General features: G+C 41.0%; 1 protein-coding gene across 3 annotated transcripts in view; it reads right to left on the reverse strand.

Moving 5' to 3' along the window:
• Positions 1-20,330, reverse strand: part of LOC109920220 (protein FAM53A) — a 132,239-nt gene extending 111,909 nt beyond the window's left edge. Inside the window, exon 1 of one of the 3 annotated variants that reach the window (XM_048597634.1) lies at positions 20,038-20,330. The gene's annotated coding sequence lies outside the window, so the exon portion shown is untranslated. Of the gene's footprint in view, positions 1-19,174; positions 20,011-20,037 lie in introns of those variants that run through there. The other 2 variants (XM_048597622.1, XM_048597628.1) reach the window with 2 other exon arrangements.
• Positions 20,331-21,496: the final 1,166 nt, after the last annotated feature.

The following is a 21,496-nucleotide window of genomic DNA, read 5'->3' on the forward strand; positions in this document are numbered from 1 at the left end:
AGAGTAGTAAGGGCGTGGAATGCCCTGCCTGCAAAAATAGTAGACTCGCCAACTTTAAGGCCATTTAAATGGTCATTGGATAAACATATGGATGATAATGGAATAGTTTAGGTTAGATGGGCTTCAGATTGTTGCGCCGACCTGTGAAACCATCGAGGGCCGAAGGGCCTGTACTGCGCTGTAATGTTCTATGTTCTATGTTTTCCAGGTCTTGTGCAAATGGACATTGACTGCTTAAGTGTCTGATGAGTCACGAATAAGGAGTTATCAACTAACATCCCCCCTCCATCATCAGATCAGAAGTGAAGGTTACTGATGAAACAACTACAGATGGTTGGGCTTAGGATGTTCTGAGGAATTCCTTCAGTGATGTCTGAGGTTTGAAATGACTGACCTCTAACAACCATCTTTTTCGTTTGAGCTGGGCATAACACTAACCAGTACAGAGTTCCCCAACCACCCATTCTCGCTTCAGTTTTGCGAGGGTGCCTTAATTAATACTTGGTCAAATGCCACCTCTTTCACAAATCCTTATTGACTCTTCCCAATATCACCATTATTTTCAAAGTGTCTAGTTGCAACATTTGCCCTACAAAATCAGATCTTCTCAAATAGAGGGACTACACAGGCTACTTTCCAGAATCTAGAATTTTAAAAAGATAACCAAACTCTCCAGCCACTTCCATAAACACTTCCGGTCCAGGAGATTTATCAACTTTCAATTAGGACTCGGCAATAAATGCTAGCCTAACCAGTGACGCCCTCATCCTGTGAATGAATTAAAAACAGTTACATTTGAGTTCTCTCTCTTTAGTAAAGCTAGTTTTTTTCCTCAATACCGCAAGTCCAATGGTTGCTTAATATTTGTGGAAATGTTGTCTTGTGAGAAAAAAGACAAAATAATCGTTTAGTTTCTCCAATATTGCCCTGTTCTCCACAATATTTCTCCTGTTTCCACTATCAGTGGTCTCACATTTATCCTAAATAATCTTACTTTTCACACTTCAAAGCAGCTTTTATAATCCACCTTTTTCTTACGAGCTTGCATTCATATTCACTCAATTTATTGGTTATCCTTTGTTGGGTTCTAAAATGCAGCTGATTCTCAGGACAAATTGAATTTAAGTGCGAGTTTCAGTGTTGATGAGCCAAGGCACACAGTATCAGATGGCTTTATAGATGTGGAAAGAGCTAAAGGAACAGACCTTCTATACTTCACACAAGACCACCAGCAACTCATGAAATTCACGTGAAAGAAAACTGAGGGACTATGGAAATACTGCTTTGGGCCAGATCAAACCTCAAAATATATTAAGATAGTCTAGACCCCAACTTTTTCTTATTTTAAAAGAAAAGAGTGAGGCATTGCATAAACTATTGACTTTAAGCAAAACACACTTCACGCTACTTTATTTGTATTTTGTGTGTATTTTAAAAGAATTAGCCTAACTGTTGTTATCAAAATGCTTAAAATAATAAACTACTCATTAACTGTTTCAATATAGTAACATCCCACAAGCACATCCTTGATAAAGGCAAAGTCAGTAAAGATTCCCTCATGCAATTTTGACAGCAGGAAGATAACCGAAGTTTTCAGCTGTAACAGAAAAATAAGAGCTTTCACATCCAGCTTCAAGACCCCAGAACCTGCTACTGAAAGCTAAAACTAAAAAAACCCTGGTTCTGTGGGAGCTTGACCCCACCCATTCAGGCTGCTTCTATTGTTCCAACTTTAAAACGCCAAGGCCTCACAAGCTGTTTACTTTATTAGCTTTGAACAGACCAATTGGTGTTTCTGTCTCAGCATTTCATTTAAAAAACTCAGGACAAAATACACCTCTTAAAGCCATAATATTGTAGCACCTTACAGAAGGGAGGTAAAAACCATAAATTCAACCAATTAGAAACTGAGACACTGCTGTAAATTCAACCTGCAAGCTACGTGCAATTTCAGTTAAGAGGATGCCTAAACTATTGCCTTTCTTGCTCTACAAACCCCTGACAGCCAATTCAGTTTTCAATTAGCTTGTGACTATAGACTTGAAAAGATCTGTTCCTAGCATTCCAGCCTAACTGAATAAAGCTTAAATCAAATCACCTACATCTGTTGTGTAAGCAGCTTGAAATATAGCCAGATTAACCAGAATGTTATCTTAAAACTTCCTGTGCCTTCACAAGTCTTCCAAGTATGCACTCAAATGACACCCATTGCCATAAGCAGGAATGTTCCCACATTTCACTTCAGCTATCAAACGCAAGAAAGATTTTAAATATACATAAAAATGGAACCAATAACAAACCACAAGAGAAGAATTCTACAAACGGATACAGGGGATTGACTAAAGCATAGAAAAATCACCTACTCTAGATGGGAAGTGTTTACTGCACAGGAAAACTACAAAGCCAGAGATAAAGTATCAAATCAATTATTAACTATATACTGTAGCTGATTTTATTTAAAAACTGACACATAATGCACACAAGTGTAGTCCAGGTGCCTAAACTGATAAATCAGCTTATGAATTCAGAACTGACCAAGGCTGTTTGAGAACTCATTAAAAAGCTGGTATTAGCAAAGCTGTCAGTCAGATTCAATTCTGCCCTTTAAAAAGAGAATCTTCTACTGTATAGTCTGAAATACCAGTCTTGCGCTAACTCTCAAATGCACTGCATTCCCAAATAATCTAGCAATTCACTCATTAGAAGTAACAGAACTGACAATTAATGCCAACCACACCAATACCACAACAACTTGGGGAAAAATACTTAATATTAAATATACTTGTAAGGGAGTCAAAACAAAAAAGCTTGGTTAAGATCAAAACTATTAACAGATACCTATTCAAAGGCAAGCAATTATTAGCAAATTGAATATTGCTGCTTCGAAATGTTAGGATACAGCATACCAGCTACGAGACACTGCCAAGCAGACGGGACAACTGAACTACACCACCTACATGCACACCAAGAACAGGAAACCAGAGAAACTTGGCTTCACCACCAGCAGTAATCAAGCCTCCCCTGGTACCATGGTTGAAACCTGTACCACCATAGGGAAATCCATCAGCTTGTTTTACCATACCCTGCAACCAGACAAAATCAGATCGCAGCCGAGGGCTCAACTGCTGCCCCGCTATCAAAACAGACCCTACTGGTCTCGCAGCAGGGAGGAATTCATCAGGTGAATGAGGCTTCATAAATTCTTTCACAAACCCCAAGATGTCAGCAACAAACTCAGACAACTTACAAACCTACAAAGATCCACAGTACAGCAACCAGTCAAATTGGACCCTTCCAGAAGGCCGCTGCCCCAGGCTCAACATGTACACTCAAGCAGACAGGAAATGCATTAACACCAATTACATCAGCCATGCTCTCAAGATAGCACAAAACATCACCCAAGCACAATGCAATGCCATCTATGTTCTCAAGACCAACCGCAACATCATTATCAAACCAAAAGGGGAGCCATCATCACACAATAGAACAGGCTACTTCAAAGAAGCATACCAACAGCTGAACAACCAGGAACACTACAGATAATCCAGCCAAAGAACACACCCATCAACTCAACATACTGATCAAAGGACCTTCAGAGCATCCTATGCACTCAATTCTACATACGTCTTGCATTGGAGACTTCGACTGCCTTCCAAACATACACACCTGGATATCCCAACATATCATTGCGCCGCAGCAAAAGAATTGCAATGACCTCGTCAGAAGACAGACACAGATAGAATATACCCTTTGTTATCCAGTACTTCCCCAGAGTGGAGAAACTATGCCATGTTGAAGGCTGCAAAAAACATGTCATCAATGATGACGAACATCTAGCCAAGATCACCTTCAAACAACCACCAAACCTTAAACAGACCATCATTCGTAGCAAACCACCCAGCCTTCAGGACGTCAACCAAATGCACAACCCTGCCAAGGCAAACTCTGCAAGACATGTCGGATCATCAACACAGACACTACTGTTACATGCAGGAATACCATCCATGACAAACAGATACTACCTCATATGCTGCAGGCAAGGATGCCCTGAGGCATAGTACATTGTTGAGACCATGCGCACACTATGACGGCCTCTACTATAATCTTGGGTTCACGTTGTGCTACACAACCCCACTATTCTGTATTTTTAAAATCTTCCTTACTGCCCTGTTTTGACACCATCACCTCAGTAACTTGATATGATCTCCCTACCTTAATTTATGCAGTTTTGGATTACTTGTTACTTTGGTTAGACACTCAGCATGTGACTCATTATTCCAGTCATTTGGTTTGTCTCCAGCACCATCTTATTTTTAATTATGTCTCTGCCTCAATTAATCAGATCATAGGTCATCCCTTCACTTGTTATTCAGCTGGTGACACTTTATTCACACCGGCTGACACTTTTGGTCACCTGCACAGTCTTCTTATTCAGCCGGTCGACACTCCACACACACCATTTGTTGGATCTTTTGATCTCTCTGCCTATAAATTCTGTACCTGTGTATTTCTCTTCACTTCACCTGACAAAGAAGCAGCGCTCAAAAAGCTTGTGATTTCAAATAAACCTGACTGTAACCTGGAGTCATGTGACTTCTGACCTTGTCCAGCCCAGTCCAACACCAGTACCTCCACATCTAAAGTCCTGTTAAGGGGGGAAAAAAGTGTCAGCTTAGAAGAAATCAATTATCAAATAAAGTGATGGGGAAAGTTATTGTTCTTCAGCAGAATGACACTACCCAGAATGATAACCTGTCAACAACTATCATGCAGCACATTATTACGAGCACCAATTCAAATAATAACTGTTCATTGAGCTACAATGGTAACTTGACATGTCGAACGTAGGCTCAAACCCAACTGCCTCGACTGCTGTAAAGGCTGAAAATGAAAATTTCAGGTATAAAAGGCTGAGCTTAGATATGCCTTTAATGGAAAACTACATTAATCACAATTGGGCAGGGAAAATGGCAGTCAGGTAGGCAAAGTTAATACCACAATCAGATCTATATATTTTGCCAAGTGACAATATAAGGACCAAAATGGCCTACTCCTATTCCTAATTCTTGTCTCTGTTCTTCGCCAAAAAAACACTAGTTCTTCCTTAGCACATTATCTATTATATTAGGTTTAATGGACATCTATCCATTTGATTTTGATAACTGCATTTTTAAAACTTTCATCTCGGACATGAACGAACTCTAAGGTTTCCAAATCTAAGTTTCAATTCTAATCAGCATTTACAGTAGTTAAGAGACATAATTGGCAAAACAGGAAGCTAGTTTCCTTCCTGCAGTTTCATTCCACGTGCCATTCAATACTAATTCAGTAAAGCTAGCACAAGCAAGAAATAAAGCCAGATAAGTATTTAATTCCTCATTGAACAGGTAAGGATATTTCTGAACTATTGTGAAGCCGGGTGTCACTCGGAGCATGCTATTACAAGTAATCAGTTCAAGTTCATTGCTCTTTGCAATTCGACCAACAATTCAACATGGACTAAGCTTCTAAAGTGTTTAATTGTCCATCATTGAACAATACTAAAAATATTGGATGGAACCTTGCACTTCCAAACAAGTTTCCGATAGCCTCAGACCAAAACCCAGCTTATGCCTCATATGTTCTTAGATCATTGTGCTGCTGTTGATAATAGATATTTCAATATAATTCAGTTGTTCTCTTCCACCATCAGTTCTTGCTCAATATTTAGACCAATACTCAACAGTTCTCATCTTCGTGATCTGGCTGCAGTGATAAAATCAAAAATCAAATAACTGCTCGTATACATTATCCAGGAGAACCAAATTCCAGAAAATGGCTGCCAGTTTCCGAACAATGTACAAGGAGTCTCCCAGGCAGTCTGTCCAACAAGCCGACCCAACCATAAAAGCCTAGAAATTTGCCAAAAATTTGAACCAATTAAAACAGCAATATCACAGAACCAAGAAGTGACAAACTGGAGGCTGGTCAGCAACTTCAAGTGCAACTCAGAAGTTAGATAAGATATAGAAGCAGAACTAGGCCATTTACCCAACGAGTTTGCTGCACCATTCTATCATAGCTGATAGAAAGAACAAAGAAAATTACAGTACAGGAACAGGTCCTTTGGTCCTTCAAGAGTCTCAACTAAAACCCCCTACCCTTCCAGGGACCATATCCCTCTATTCCCATCCTATTCATGTATTTGTCAAGTTGCCCTTTAAAGTCACTATACATCTGCTTCCACTACCTCCCCCAGAGAGTTCCAGGCACCCACCACCCTCTAAAAACTTGCTTCGTACATCACCCTTAAACCTTGCCCCTCGCACCTTAAACCTGTGGCCCCTGGTAACTGACTCTTCCGCCGTGGGAAAACACTTCCGACTGTCCACTGTCCTCAATCCATTCCTCCAATACTTTCCTCAATCTCCTGCCTTCTCTCCAAAACACTTGCTAATCAAGAACCTCTGTCTTAAACTCAATGAATTGATCTCCACAGCCTTGACAATGACAGGTTCACCATCTGCTGGCTGAAGAAATTACTCATCTCAGTTCCAACTAAAATTGAGGTTGTGCCTTCAAGTCTAGTCTCTCCTACTAGTCACTGCCTGCCAGCAGGAAGACCCTTTTATCCCCACACTTCTGTCAGCCAATCATCTATCCACAGGCTCTTACCTTATTTAAGAGTCTCCTGCATGGCACCTTGTCAAAGGCCTTCTGGAAATCTATACTGGTCACATCCAATGGCTCTCCTTTGTCTAACTTTCTCATTACCTCCTCCAAGAATTCTAACAGATTCATCAGTGGCTAGAGCAGGTCAGAGGCTAGGAATACTGTGGCAAGTAACTCACCTAACTCCCCAAAGCCTGTCCATCATCTACAAAGCACAAGTCAAATGTGACTGAATACTCCCCACTTCACTGGATGGGTGCAGCTCCAACACTGAAGCAGCTTGACACCATCCAGGACAAAGCAGCCCACTTGATTGGGATAAGATCCACAAGCATCCACTCCCTCCACCACCAACATTCAGTACACACTGGTGCTACTATCTACAAACTGCACTGTAGAAATTCACCAAAAATCCTCAGACAGCACCTTCCAAACCTGCAACTACCTCCATCCAGAAGGACAAGGACAGCAGATACATGGGAACTTCATCTGCAAGTTCCTCTCCAAGCCATTCACCATCCGGACTTGGAAATATATCACCATTCATTCACCGGTACTAGATTAAATTCCTGGAATTCCCTCCCTAATGGCATTGTTGGTCAACCCACAGCAGGTAGACTGCAGCAGTTCAAGAAGGTAGCTCACCACCGCCTTCAAGAGCAACTAGGGACAATAATAAATGCTGGTTCAGCCAGCAACACTCAAATGAATAAAAAAGGTATTAATATTTAAAGCTATAGGCCTCATGCTGGAATCTGAAATAACAAGGTGTAGAGCTGGATGAACACAGCAGGCCAAGCAAAGGAGTAGGAAAGCTGACGTTTCGGGTCTAGACCCTTCTTCAGAAAATATTTAGTGTAAGTTTGGTGGTACAGACTCAATGGACCAAAGGATAACTGTACTGTATGGTGTAATGATTGTGCACAGCTCATCATCAAGGAGGAGGCAGGTTCTATTATTTGAAGGATGTCGGTGAGATAGTTGCGTTTTGAGTGTTAGGCATTTTTATCTTTCCTGCCAGACTATAAAACAATGTACTTACACTGGGTGGGGCCATATTTCCCTTCACTGTAGTCCCCAGATGTGTTGCTCCATGAAATAATTTTGTAAAAATAGAACACCCACTATAATAACTATCAAACAAGTCACAAGTCAAATTTACAGCCCTCAACATAATACCCTGGGGTGAAAACAAAATTCCTCTGGTCACTTACCTACATTAAGAGTTACAGTCGACATCTCACCAACACTTACCCACCCTCTTGATGGCTGAGAAACAAGTGATCTCATAAGAGAATTATTTTTTCTAATGACTGAGAAAAATAGCACCACATTACATATCCAGCTGTTATAACGAGAACACAATTCAGTATACACAGCAGTAGAGTTTTTCTGACGTTAAAGAAAGTAGTTCACTTCTTCACACTTGTCCAAAACTACCACTAACCAAGATAGTTCAGTAATAAACTGCCCAGTACTACCTCTAGTGAAGCACCAGCATGAGAGTTACCATCATTCTGCCCACCTATCCAATATTTTTGGACACGTATGACCTGTTAATAGACCATTGCAAATAGATGAAAAGAAAACTCAAACACAGCACATCTACCTTCCCCAGTTACCTGGAGGGAAACAACATTTTAACTAGTTTATGGGAGAAAATACAATCACATTTCATGCAATCTACTGCACAATTTAAAAACTACCTCAGTTTAAATCTTAACACCATGCACTCATGTGGGATGTTGTGGATTTAATCAAAATGCTGACTAATTATACAAGTGAAAGGAATATAGGCTTCTACTTTCGGCTTTCACAACTTCAGAAAATTCAAGGGCACATGTTAAATGAGAGCATAGCATTTATGTCTTCCTCCCACTCTGCACAGAGAACCACTCCTTTCAACTGCATGAATTTGAATAAGGATGCACTGACATGTCCCAGCAAGGTGATTAAAATAAAGCTAAAATTGGTGCCACCTTTACTTTCTCATGATAAATCACTTGAAGTCCAATATCAAGATTAAAATTTGATTGGCAAACAAGTTTTGAATGACGACCAAGTTCAAAAATGATTTGCAATGCATAGTTGGATTTTGTTAAGCAGCTGTTGGGGCTTGCTGACTGCAAGGTTAATAGCAGGAGCTACAATTACTGAGAGTGTACTTAAGCAGCACTATGGGAGTAGAACTACAAAGGAGTAAACCTAGTCAGTTTGAAGACCAAAGTGGAGTCACCAAGATTGTCATTGTTTGTCATTTACTTTTGTTCTTCCATGCACGAGTCAATACTTAAAGCCAGCACATATTGCCCATCCTAATTTCATAGCCAGGCTGAGTCAGGCATTTGGCTGAGAATATTAGGGTGAATCCAACATGATTCTAAGTATATTAAAGGAAAAAGAATAACGACAGAGAACAGGACCCCTTATGTGGAGAACTACAGGAGATGGGTAAGGTCCTCAATGAATGTTTCTCCTCTGTATTTACAGTGGAAAAAGACATGACGGCTTGGGAACTTGGGGAAGTTAGTGGTGATATCTTGGGGACAGTCCATATCACAGTAGAGGCGGTGTTGAGGTATTAGAATGTATGAAGGTGGGTAGATCTCCTGGTCCTGATCAGGTATATCCAAGAATCCTGCAAGAGGCGAGGGAAGAAATTGCAGGGGCCGTGGCTCAAACTTGCATCGTTAAACACGGGTGAGGTCCCAGAAGACTGGAGGGTAGCACATGTTGTGCCCTTATTCAAGAACAGCTGCAAAGAAAAACCTGGGAATCATAGACCAGTAAGCTTAACATCAGTAGTAGGTAAGTTACAAAAGATTGAGGGATAAGATATAAGATATTTGGAAAGACAGGGTTTGATTAAGAGCAGTCAGCATGGTTTCATGCATGGGAGATCATCCTCAAAGTTGTTAAAGTTCTTTGATGAAGCGACCAGGAAGGTTGATGAGGATGGGGCAGCAGACGTAGTCTATGTAGATTTCAGTAAGGCTTTTGATAAGGTTCCACATGGTAGGCTGCTCTGGAAGGTTAGATTGCATGGAATCCAGGGACAGTCAGCAAACATACACAATTAGCTTGATGGTAGGAAGCTGAGAATAATAGTGGAAGGATATTTGTCGGACTAGAGGCCTGTGACTAGTGGTGTGCCTCAGGGGTTGGTGTTGGGCCCATTGCTGTTCGTTATCTATATCAATGATTTGGATGAGAATGTACAACGCATGATTAGTAAGTTTGCTGATGTCACTAAAATGGGCAGCATCGTGGACAGTGAGGAAGGTCATCAAATTGCAGCAGGATCTTGGTCAGCTGGGAAAGTGGGCCGTGAAATAGCAAACAGAGTTTAATATAGATAATTAGGTGTTGCATTTTGGAAAGTCATATCAAGGTAGGAGTTTCATGGTGAGTGGTAGGACCTTAAGGAGTGTAGTGGAACAGAGGGATCGTGGAGTTCGGGTGCACCGTTCTCTGAAAATGGGGTCATGGGTAAACAAGGCTGTGAAGGCAGCTTTTGGCACACTGGCCTTCATCAGTCAGGGCAGTGAGTACAGAAGTTGGCAAGTTATTTTGCAATTGTACAGAACATTGGTGAGGCCACACTTGGAGTATTGAGTTCCGTTTTGGTCAACTTGCTATAGGAAGGATGTTATTTAACAGGAGAGTGCAAAAGAAATTTACAAGACATTACCAGGACTCAAGGGTCTTAGTCATAGGGAGAGGTTGGACAAGCTAGGAGATTTTCTTTACAGTGTAGGAGACTGAGGGGGAAATCTAATAGAAGTGTGTAAGATCATGAGAGGTATGGATGGGGCAAATACACTCAGTCTTTTTCCCCAGGGTTGGGGAATCAAGGACTACAGGGCATCATTTTAAATAAGAGGGGGAAGAATACATGGAAACCTGAGGGGTAACTTTTTAAGAGGGTGATACACATATGGAATGAGCTGCCAGCAGAAGTGGTTGAGGTGGATAATATTTACAACATTTGAAAGGCATTTGGACGAATACACGGATAGGAAAGGTTTAGAAGGATATGGGCGAAGTGCAGGGAAATGGGGTTAGTGTGGATTGACATTTTGGTCAGCATGGACCGGTCTGGGCCAAAGGATCTGTCTTTGAGCTGTAGCACTGACTTTATAACTGCCTGGAGAGCCTGTCAGCCAAGTCTGGAGTCACATGTAGGCCAGCCCAGGCAGGAACAGCAAACTTCTTTCCCTGAAGGAAATGAGTGGACTGGTTTTGATAACATTTGTTGGTGGTTACATGATTGCCATTATATTAGCTTTCACTGAAATTTTAATTCATTGAAAATTTCCAATATTTGCCAGACCATTAGCCTAGGATTCTAGTTTAACAATTTAGTGTCATGACCACTACACTACTGCCTCTCCCAAGACTAGTTTCCACATGGTGCAGCCAAATGTTTCCTACTGCTCTGCGTGTTCAACTTAGTCTCCAAACTGTTTCTGATAGAGCTGGTCAGTTAAGTATTGACAAACGCATTAAAAATTCTCTGTACCAACATTGCTAACACCCAACCTCTGTCTTGTCCTTTGTCGGCCACTGAAAAGAGCTACCACAAAAGCTTGCAGTCACACAATCTAAATGAATGTTGTCAATAACTTCAATACATCTCAAACTAATGCCAAATGATCTTAGCTAAATTTTAAATGCAACAAACAACAGAACATAGCTGAAAGCAGGACTTTTTAAGCACTACAGAACTGTAGAAGCTAGCAGAGTATAAAAATACAAACAGATAAAAACCATAGCTCCCACAGGCAAGAAATAGCCCAAGCCTATAATTTGGGTATGCCAGTCCCTACACAATGTGACCAACTTACAGCTTTCCCGGATTTAATCAGGTGTCTTGTGATTAACTATGATCTAATTAAATAGTAGAACAGGCTTTAGTTGAATGGCCTATCCTGCTACTTAACGACTGGCTACGCAAGCATATATTCAAAATAAGAAAATGCAGAGGTTTAAACATGAAAGCGTTATTGAAAATGTAAACAAACATTCCTGGAACTCAAACACTCACCAGTACTATTTCTTGACATTAGAAACTATAATTGGTCAATTCCAAAGCTATTATTTTAGTAAAATTTAAGAAAACTTCACATGGCTGAGCAAATAGGAGACAGACGGTGGTGGCAAAGGGCTATTGTTCAGACTTGGAGGCCTGTGACCAGCAGTGTGCCCCAATGATCATTGCTGTGTCCATGTTTTTTCATCATTTATATAAATGATTTGGATGAGAATATAGGAAGCGTAGTAAGTAAGTTTGTGAATGGCACCAAAAATGGTGGTATAGTGGATAATAAAGAATATTTTCTAAGAGTACAAAAGGATCATGATCAACTGGGCCAGTGGGCTGAGAATAGCAGCTAGAGTTTAATTTAGATAAATGAGGTGTTGCATTTTGGTAAAACAAACCAGGGCAGGACTTACCGTTAATGGTAGGGCTCCAGAGAGTGCTGTCAAACAGACAGACCTAGGGGTGCAGGTACATAGTTCTTTGAAAGTGGGACACAGGTAGACATGGTGGTGAAGGCGGCATTTGACACATTTTCCATCAGACTTACCAGGATGTTGCCAGCAATGGAAAGTTTGACTTATGAAGAGAGGTTGGATATGTTGGGACTTTTTCCACTGGAGCAATGGAAGTTGAAAGGTGACCTTATAAAGGTTTATAAAATCATGAGGGATTATAGATAAGATGTCTTTTCCCTAGGATGGTTTCAAGACTAGGCACATTTTTAATGTGACAGGAGAAAGATTTCAAAACAGATATGAGGGGCAATTTTCTTTTTGTATACAGTGATTTGTTTGTGAAATGAACTTCCAGAGGAAATGGTTGGTTCAGGTACAGTTACAACATTCAAAAGATATTTAGCTAAGTACATGAATAAAAATGCTGAGGGATAAGGGCTCAGCACATGCAGGTGGGACTACTTTGGATTATGGTTGGCATAGACTGGTCGGACTGCGGGGTCTATTTCTGCGCTGCATGACTGACTACCAGTTAGAGCATCGAGTACAAAAGTTGGGAGGTCACGTTATGGCTGTACAAGACTTGATAAGGCCATATTTGGGGTACTGTGTACAATTCTGGTCGTCCTGCTACAGGATGTTATTAAACTGGAAAGGGTGCAAAAAAGATATACACAAATAGTAGGAACTGCAGATGCTGGAGAATCTGAGATAAGAAGGTGTAGAGCTGGATGAACACAGCAGGCCAAGCAGCATCAGAGGAGCAGGAAAGCTGGCATTTCAGGCCGAAGGGTCCAGGCCCGAAACATCAGCTTTCCTGCTCCTCTGATGCTGCTTGGCCTGTGTTCATCCAGCTCTACGCCTTGTTATCTAAGAAAGATATACAAATGTATGTTAGAGGCTGGAGGGCTTGCATAATAAGGAGAGGCTGAAAAGGCTGGGACTTTTTCCTTGGAGCATAGGAGGCCAAGGTGTGTCATTATAAAGGATTGTAACATCATGAGGGGCATGGATAGGGTGAAAGTCAGGCACAGGCTTAAGGAGAGAGAGGAAAGATTTAAAAAGGAGCCTGAGGGACAACATTTTCAGAGGGTAATGCATATATGAAATGAACTGCCAGATGTGGCAGTGACAAGTAAAATTACAACATTTAAAAGACAGGTGCATGGATTAGAAGGTTTAGAGGGATATGGGCCAAACCCAAACAAGAGAGACTAGTTGAGTTTAGGAAACCTGGTCAGCATGGATGAGTTGGGCCTAAGGATCTGTTTCCATTCTGTATGATTCTATTTCACCATGACTACTTTTATAGTATTTTCACCTTTAACAATCAACATCACTATTCTAAATTTTAGATGCTAATCACCCAACCTATCATTCCAATAGAACAATTACTCAAGGGCAACTTTACACTATATAGTGTACGAGAGGTTATAACAGTCATTACTCCACTTAGAACATAGAACATAACAGCGCAGTACAGGCCCTTTGGCCCTCGATGTTGCGCCAACCTGCAAAACCAATCTTGTGAATGGATGGACTGAAGTGTATAATTCAGCTCTTCAGCATAACTCGAACAGTGAACTCAAACCACCAGTATGCAAGGCAATTTGCTTCAGTTGCTAAGTGATCGAACATACTCCTTCAAACATTATTTTAAAAAGATTAGAAATTGCAAATCCTGTTGAAACTTGCTTCAAATTTGAGTAAAGGAATACAACATTCCCAGAGTAGAAGAAATTAATACTCTTAGATGATAAGGATTAATGGAAGCAAAATAATTTATTTTGTCGCCTCAAGCGTACAGTTCCTATGAATACCTTAACTGTAGATAATTCATAACAGACTATGAATCTCTGGTTCACGCAAAGGTTTGACAAACTATATAGAACCACAGGCCTCTTGATGAAAGGATCTAGGAATCTTTATTCATTAATTTGAAAAGGATGCATTCAAAGTGACAACTAGGGGTGGAAGAAAGGAAAGTGGCTTTATGGCTAAGAGGTCCATTTTCAAATTGAGGCAGTCACCTTTGTGGCCTTCAAAACTTTATATTCCCTTCAGTTCAGAGGAAAAAGAAACCACTCCTCAAAATTGATAGCTTTCTGGATCAATTTCTTTTTAAAATATACACTAAAGGTGAGAATCAAGTTGTGCAAAGTTCTCTTTACTGTTTGATGAAAGAAAATGCAAGTCCTCATGAACACATCAGATGAAAAACCAGAGATAGAAAACCAAGGTTAGAGGGACTACTAAGCAGGTTAAATTGCAATGAACCAGATGGGATACATCCCAAGACATTAAAGAAAGTAGCTAGAGATAGTGGATGTTCTGGTAGTAATCTTCCAGGAATCTTTAAATTCGGAAAAATCCCAGAGGTTTAGAAAACTGCTGATGCAACCCATTATTTCAAAAGGGAAGGGGAGAGAAAAGGAAACTACAGACCAGCAAGTTTAACATCTTATTCTGACAAAGGGGAGTCACACCTGTTAAATTTATGGAATTCCTAGAGGAGTAAGAAGCAGGGTAGATAAAGGGGGTGCAGAGTCTTTTATTTAAATATTCATTCATGGGATAGGGCATCACTGGCTAGGACAGCTTTATTACCCAGCCCTAATGGCATTTAAGAGGTAACCATATTGCTGTGGGTCTGGAGTCACAAAAGCTGGACCAGGCAAGGATGGCAGTTTCCTTCCCTACAGAGAACCAGATAGGTTTTTCCAATAATTGACAATGGATTCATGGTCGTCATTGGACTCTTCATTCCAGATGTGCTATTGCTGTGGCAGGATTTGAATTTGGGTCCCCAGAGCTTTACCTGGGTCACTGGATTAACAGTCCAGCAATAATACCACTACACCATCATCTCCCACCAATATATACTTGTATTTACAGAATGCTTTGACAAGAGCCCATAGCATTGGAGGTGGTATATTAGCAAGAATAGAGAATTGGCTAACTAATGGAAGATAGTTGGGATAAGGTGGGACTTTCAGGGCGGTAACCAGTAATTAGCAGTGTGCCACAGGGATCACTGCAGAGGCTCAATTATTTACTACATTACATGTATTAATGCCTTGAATTAGAACATAGAACATTACAGCACAGTACAGGCCCTTCAGCCCTCGATGTTGCACCGACCTGTGAAACCAATCTGAAGCCCATCTAACCTACACTATTCCATTATCATCCATATGTTTATCCAATTACCATTTAAGTGCCCTTAAAGTTGGCGAGTCTACTATTTTTGCAGGCAGGGCATTCCACGCCCTTACTACTCTCTGAGTAAAGAACCTACCTCTGACATCTGTCCTATATCTATCACCCCTCAATTTAAACCTATGTCCCCTCGTGCTATCCATCACCATCTGAGGAAAAAGGTTCCCACTGTCCACCCTTTCTAATCCTCTGATCATCTTGTATGTCTCTATCAAGTCACCTCTTAACCTTCTTCTCTCTAACGAAAACAGCCTCAAGACCCTCAGCCTTTCCTCATAAGACCTTCCCTCCATACCAGGCAACATCCTGGTAAATCTCCTCTGCACCCTTTGCAATGCTTCCACATCCTTCCTATAATGCGGTGACCAGAACTGTACGCAATACTCCAAGTGCGGCCGCACCAGAGTTTTGTACAGCTGCAACATGACCTCATGGCTCCGAAACTCAATCCCTCTACCAATAAAACCTAACACACCGTACGCCTTCTTGACAACCCTATCAACCTGGGTGGCAACTTTCAGTGATCTATGCACATGGACACCGAGATCTCTCTGCTCATCCACACTACCAAGAATCTTACCATTAGCCCAGTACTCTCTATTCCTGTTACTCCTTCCAAAGTGAATCACCTCACACTTTTCCGCATTAAACTCCATTTGCCACCTCTCAGCCCAGCTCTGCAGTTTAACTATGTCCCTCTGTAACCTGCAACATCCTTCTGCACTATCCACAACTCCAACTTTGGTGTCATCCGCAAATTTACTAACCCATCCTTCTACGCCCTCATCCAGGTCATTTATAAAAATGACAAACAGCAGTGGCCACAAAACAGATCCTTGAGGTACACCACTAGTAACTGAACTCCAGGATGAACATTTCCCATCAACCACCACCCTCTGTCTTCTTAGTTAGCCAATTTCTGATCCAAACCGCTAAAATCACCCTCAATCCCATGCCTCCGTATTTTCTACAATAGCCTACCACGGGGAACCTTATCAAACGCTTTACTGAAATCTATATACACCACATCAACCGCTTTACCCTCATTCACCTGTTTGGTCACCTTCTCCAAGAACTCACTAAGGTTTGTGAGGCACCACCTACCCTTCACAAAACTGTATTGACTATCCCTAATCAAATTAGTCCTTTCTAGATGATTATAAATCCTATCTCTTATAATCCTTTCCAACACTTTACCCACAACCGAAGTAAGGCTCACTGGTCTATAATTACCAGGGTTGTCTCTACTCCCCTTCTTGAACAAGGGGACAACATTTGCTATCCTCCAGTCTTCTGGCACTATTCCTGTAGACAATGACAACAAAGATCAAAGCCAAAGGCTCTGCAATCTCCTCCCTAGTTTCCCAGAGAATCCTAGGATAAATCTCATACGCCCCAATTAGAAAATTGAATGCATGATAACCAAGTTTGCAGATAGCAGAAAATGGGTGGGAAGGCAAGTGGTGAGGATGACAGTCTGCAGAGAAATTTAGACAGGTCAAGCATGCAGGCAAAATTGGCATTTGGCATATAATCTGGGAAAATTTGAGTTATACACTTTGGCAGGAAGGAGAGAGGGTGAATATTATTTAAAAGGACTGCAGAACATTGTGGAAAAGAGGGTTTTGAGACTCCTCATCCATAAATCTTAAAAAACTAACAAAGTTCAGCAGTTAATAAAGCAGGCAAACGGAATGTTGGCCATTATTTAAAGAATGGAATATAGAAGGTTTGTTCAAACTATACAAGGCAGTAGTCAGACCATAGCAGAAATGTTGAACAGGTTTATCCAAGGAAAGATAAACTGACACTGGAGGCAGTCCAGAAAAGATTCACTGGGCGAATGCCAAGTATAGAGGGATTTTGAGGAGGGGTTGAGCCTACACTCACTGGAATCTACAAGAACAAGGAGACATTCTTAAAACATCGAGTCTTGGAGGACTCGACAGGGTAGATGCCAAAAGGTTGCTTTGCCTTGTCAAAAAGTCTAGGACCAGAGGGCATAATCTCAGAACAAAAGATCACGTATTTAAGACACCTGAAGAGGGTATCCGTGGAACCCTTGGCCACAGAGGGCTGTTGAGGCGGAGTAATTAAGTATACTCATGGCTGAGATAGACAGATATTTAATCAGTGAGGGGATCAAGAGTAATGGGGGGAAACCATTAAAGTTGAATTGAGGATTATCAGGTCAGTCACAATCTCATTGAAATGGCAGAGCAGACTCCATGGGCTGAATGGCCTACCTCTGCTCCGATGTCTTATGGTCTCACAATAAAGAATTTATCCAAATTGTTGACCATTTTTCTGAAGTATCAAGTAGCATCAATCATTTGTGAAGTTCACACATTTGTGGTCATGGTAATAGGCCCACTATTTTTCACCGTGTTCTTTTAAGTCAAGGGATTGATTGCCAATGTTGTTTGTAGCTTAATTCCTTCATTATAGCTTGCTACAGACCCACAACTACAGGATATGAAATACATTTGATGAAACTACTTCAGCATCATTAAAGGGATTTCCAGTAAATGCGCAGCTCAATATATTTTACTTGAAATGAATAAAAAACAATGAAACACATGTTTGTTCAGTTCAGAATGGAAAATTCCCTTGCCAGTTTATTTCTCTTAAATGCTCCTCTGCTAATAGTCTATTTGCTTAGAACTAAATTTCTGAAATCAATGTATCTTAGTGGAATCGCTCTGGAAGGAAACTTTACTGCCCACAATAAACACATTGCTTGAAACAAGCTAGGTTTACTTTCCAAAAAAGCAGCCTGTGGTTGTAATTTAGTGCTCTCTCAGCAGTACTGATCCTCAGCTACACAAAAGATTAGAAGACTGAAGGTGAGAAGGTGAATTTCACCTAATTTTTTCGGTACTGAATGAATTATCATAAAAACTAAAACTATATAAATATTTTCAAAGTTTAGTGCAATTAACAAAAAGCCAGCTGGCCAATAAGAGGTAATACAAAAATATAGCACTGCCGTGATAAAAACATGCACAACATCAATTGAGGCAAAGTTTTGAATTTTCTCAATAATTAAGTTATATACTGTGAAATGCAAATAGGCTCCTAAATCATTAACATTCCTTAAAGAATTATTCAGCTACTTTACATATGGGTAAACTGCAAATTCCCTTCTCACACCCTCCCTCAAAAACATTTGAGTAGAGACTTGTTATATGCCGTAGTCTGTACGTGACACTGTATTCTCAGTGTGAACCTTAATAGTTCCTATTTTCCAAGTGTATTCAAAAAAATTAAACAAAATTTGTGTTTTAAAAGTGCAAGAGTAGGCTGCTTTAGCAGCATTGCTGAAGCAATATTTGAGCTCCTGCTGTAAAATTACAACACTCGAGTATAAAATCAAGGATTCAGGACAACACCACAATGACATCATTAAAAGCTCTGAGAAAGAACACAAAAGATAAGCAGTGATCCAAGATGCACCTGATTATTTATTTGATGCTCACCCAATTAGGGCACATTCATACAAAGGAAAATTCTCATTTTATAAAAGACGAAGGCAAACCTCAATTAAAACCAGAACCACGCATTAAACAGTGCTTTAAAAAATGGAAAAACCATCAAAAGCAGTATTATTTTTAATTAAAGATAGGAATAACCATCAACCAGGGTCACTAACTGCAAGCGTCAATCTCTTTCATACATTAATCTCAGTAACGATGAAGTCAAAATACAATCCTGTCATATTCATTTCCAAAATGCAACCAATTTATCCAATAAAAGGTGGACAAAGATTATTTGTTTTAAAGACATCGATTAAGAAAGTACTCACCATTATTTCTTACCGTACCAATGAAAACCTCCGTCTGAGAGGTGCCGGATAATAAAGGTGCCCTTATTTCTGAGAGCATTGCATGCCCATACCCTCCTGTCTCCCTTGTACAAGCAGAGCCTGAGAACCACAAGCCCAAGGAGCCAGATCAATCCAACTCCCTGCAGCGGAGACCCGCCCCACTTCCTCCACGCACCTATTGCAGAACCCTCGCCACAGCTGCCGGCCCTCCCGAGATATAATTGGCTGAACAGACATCAATCAAGAGTTTCACTCCGCCCTCACCGGGGCGTTTGGAGCAGCCGACAGACGAAGCGTCATGACGTCAGTGCGCAATAGCCCATGCCACAGAATGCTGGGAGATGGAGTCCCTACCGCACTCACCACCCCCCCACATCGCCGGCGACAAAGACTACAATTCCCACAAGGCCGTGGGAACTCCAGACAGTACAGGCCCCAACAGTCACTATCCGCACCCCCTCAAGCCATCCCCACCTCTGCACCCCCCAACCCACTGCCACCGGCAACAATAAAAACACGCCCGTTAAAAAAGCTTTGTCTCAATTTCAATAACCGTCAACACTTTTCCAGCCTTTTATATAAAACATATTTTGCTACACACTTAAAAGACACATCTCCAACAAAAGTACAGCATCTCAAGCTCGTCTCTTAAAGAATAAAAATCTCGCTCAGCTTTCCGTTTTCCCCCCCTTTCTCATAACACAGGCATAGTGGTTTATGATAAAGATGAGCAACGTACGAAGAAAGCAGCACTTCCCATTCACATTTGCACCTTTCTCCCATCCGCCAGGAGAACTGAGCTACCGGCCCAGCGCTGCCACTTTTATAACCTCGGTACGTACCATTTACACACCGTCATGGGGTGGTTGGGGGCGGCTAGGCAGAGTAGGGCACAAAGCAGGGTGGCGGGCGTGCACAGTGGGCAGCACGTCCAAACTTTAGTCCGTGTTTACACTCATATAGAAAATGCGGATATCGACTGGGGAGTCTTATAACTCAGGTAGTACGGCTAGGAATGAAACCACTCCCTAAATTTTCCCGGCTGTGCAGTATGGAGCGGTCCTAGTCCGGGTCCAGATTATAAACAATGGAACCTCGTGGGAGCTGCAGCAGGTCAATAACCTAGTCCAGTAAAACACAGAGTGTTCAACAACGTTCGTTGCAATATTGCTCGTTCTGTTAACCTTGTGCATGACAGTCTACAAACGGTACCGATTACACTGGGTCCATGACCGACATGTATTAAAATACGCATTAAGTAAATATATATTAAGGAGTGTGTGCAAACTGAATACAACAGAAGTCTTTTGAAAAGAGATTATTGAATTAGTTCTCGTCGCATGCAATCCTACCAACTATTAATTTCTTCCTCGATTCTTTTAACTGTTGCCTATCACATGCTTGTCGGAATCGCGCTTTGTTATTGTTCTAAACATAGGACATTACTTTTCTAGACAAGATAAATAACTGCTACCTTAAAAGAGAATACTTTGATTCCATTTAATGAGACCGAAAACAGAATCTCGTTATGACACAGAAATGCTAAAAAAAATACTGCTGCGTATCTTATAAACATTTAAATAGCACAAGGACTTTACACGAGTTACTCTTATTCACAAAATGCACGGAACAACAGTTTCTCCTTATTAAATATATAATTATTTTGTATGCTAAGTACAGACTATAGAACAGGCATACTAACTGAGCGCTGCTAGATCAGTGATGCCACCTGCTGGGGAACAGGTCAGCGTTCATGGTAAAAGAGATACCAAAACCTCAGTTTTTGAGTAACCAGAAGGAACCACAGGAAGTCCTGGTCAGTCAAAGATTAGCCTGAGTATAGATAAAAATCCATTTTCAGTATTAATCATCTTGAAATCTCAGTTTCTCAGGATTTGGACCCCTTCCATTCTGGTATTCTGAAGTGTTGATAAATCTATTCCCATGATATGCTCAATCTGCCACATGCAGACCACATGGGATGCTGTAACGGTCAAGTAGACAAGATGTTTGAGGCTTGATGCTCTCAGCATGGCCTCTGTGTGCTGTCATGCAGTCTCTCAATGTGAGTGCCTTCCTCACTGACCATTCACCATTTTGGTTAGTCACAGACTAAGGTTTCCAATGAGTCAGCAGGGATATTTGGCCTCTTCAGGGATCCTTTGTCCATTTTCTGCCTGACCTCAATTCTAAGGTTGGTTCTTGTGCTATAATAAGACTGGGGTTAAGAATTAATTTCCACATTAATTAAAGATAGTCAACATGGCTTTGTCGGGGGATGTCATGTCTATGAAATTATAT

Source organism: Rhincodon typus, chromosome 1, assembly GCF_021869965.1.
Source record: "Rhincodon typus isolate 14 chromosome 1, sRhiTyp1.1, whole genome shotgun sequence".
Classification (NCBI taxonomy): domain Eukaryota; kingdom Metazoa; phylum Chordata; class Chondrichthyes; order Orectolobiformes; family Rhincodontidae; genus Rhincodon; species Rhincodon typus.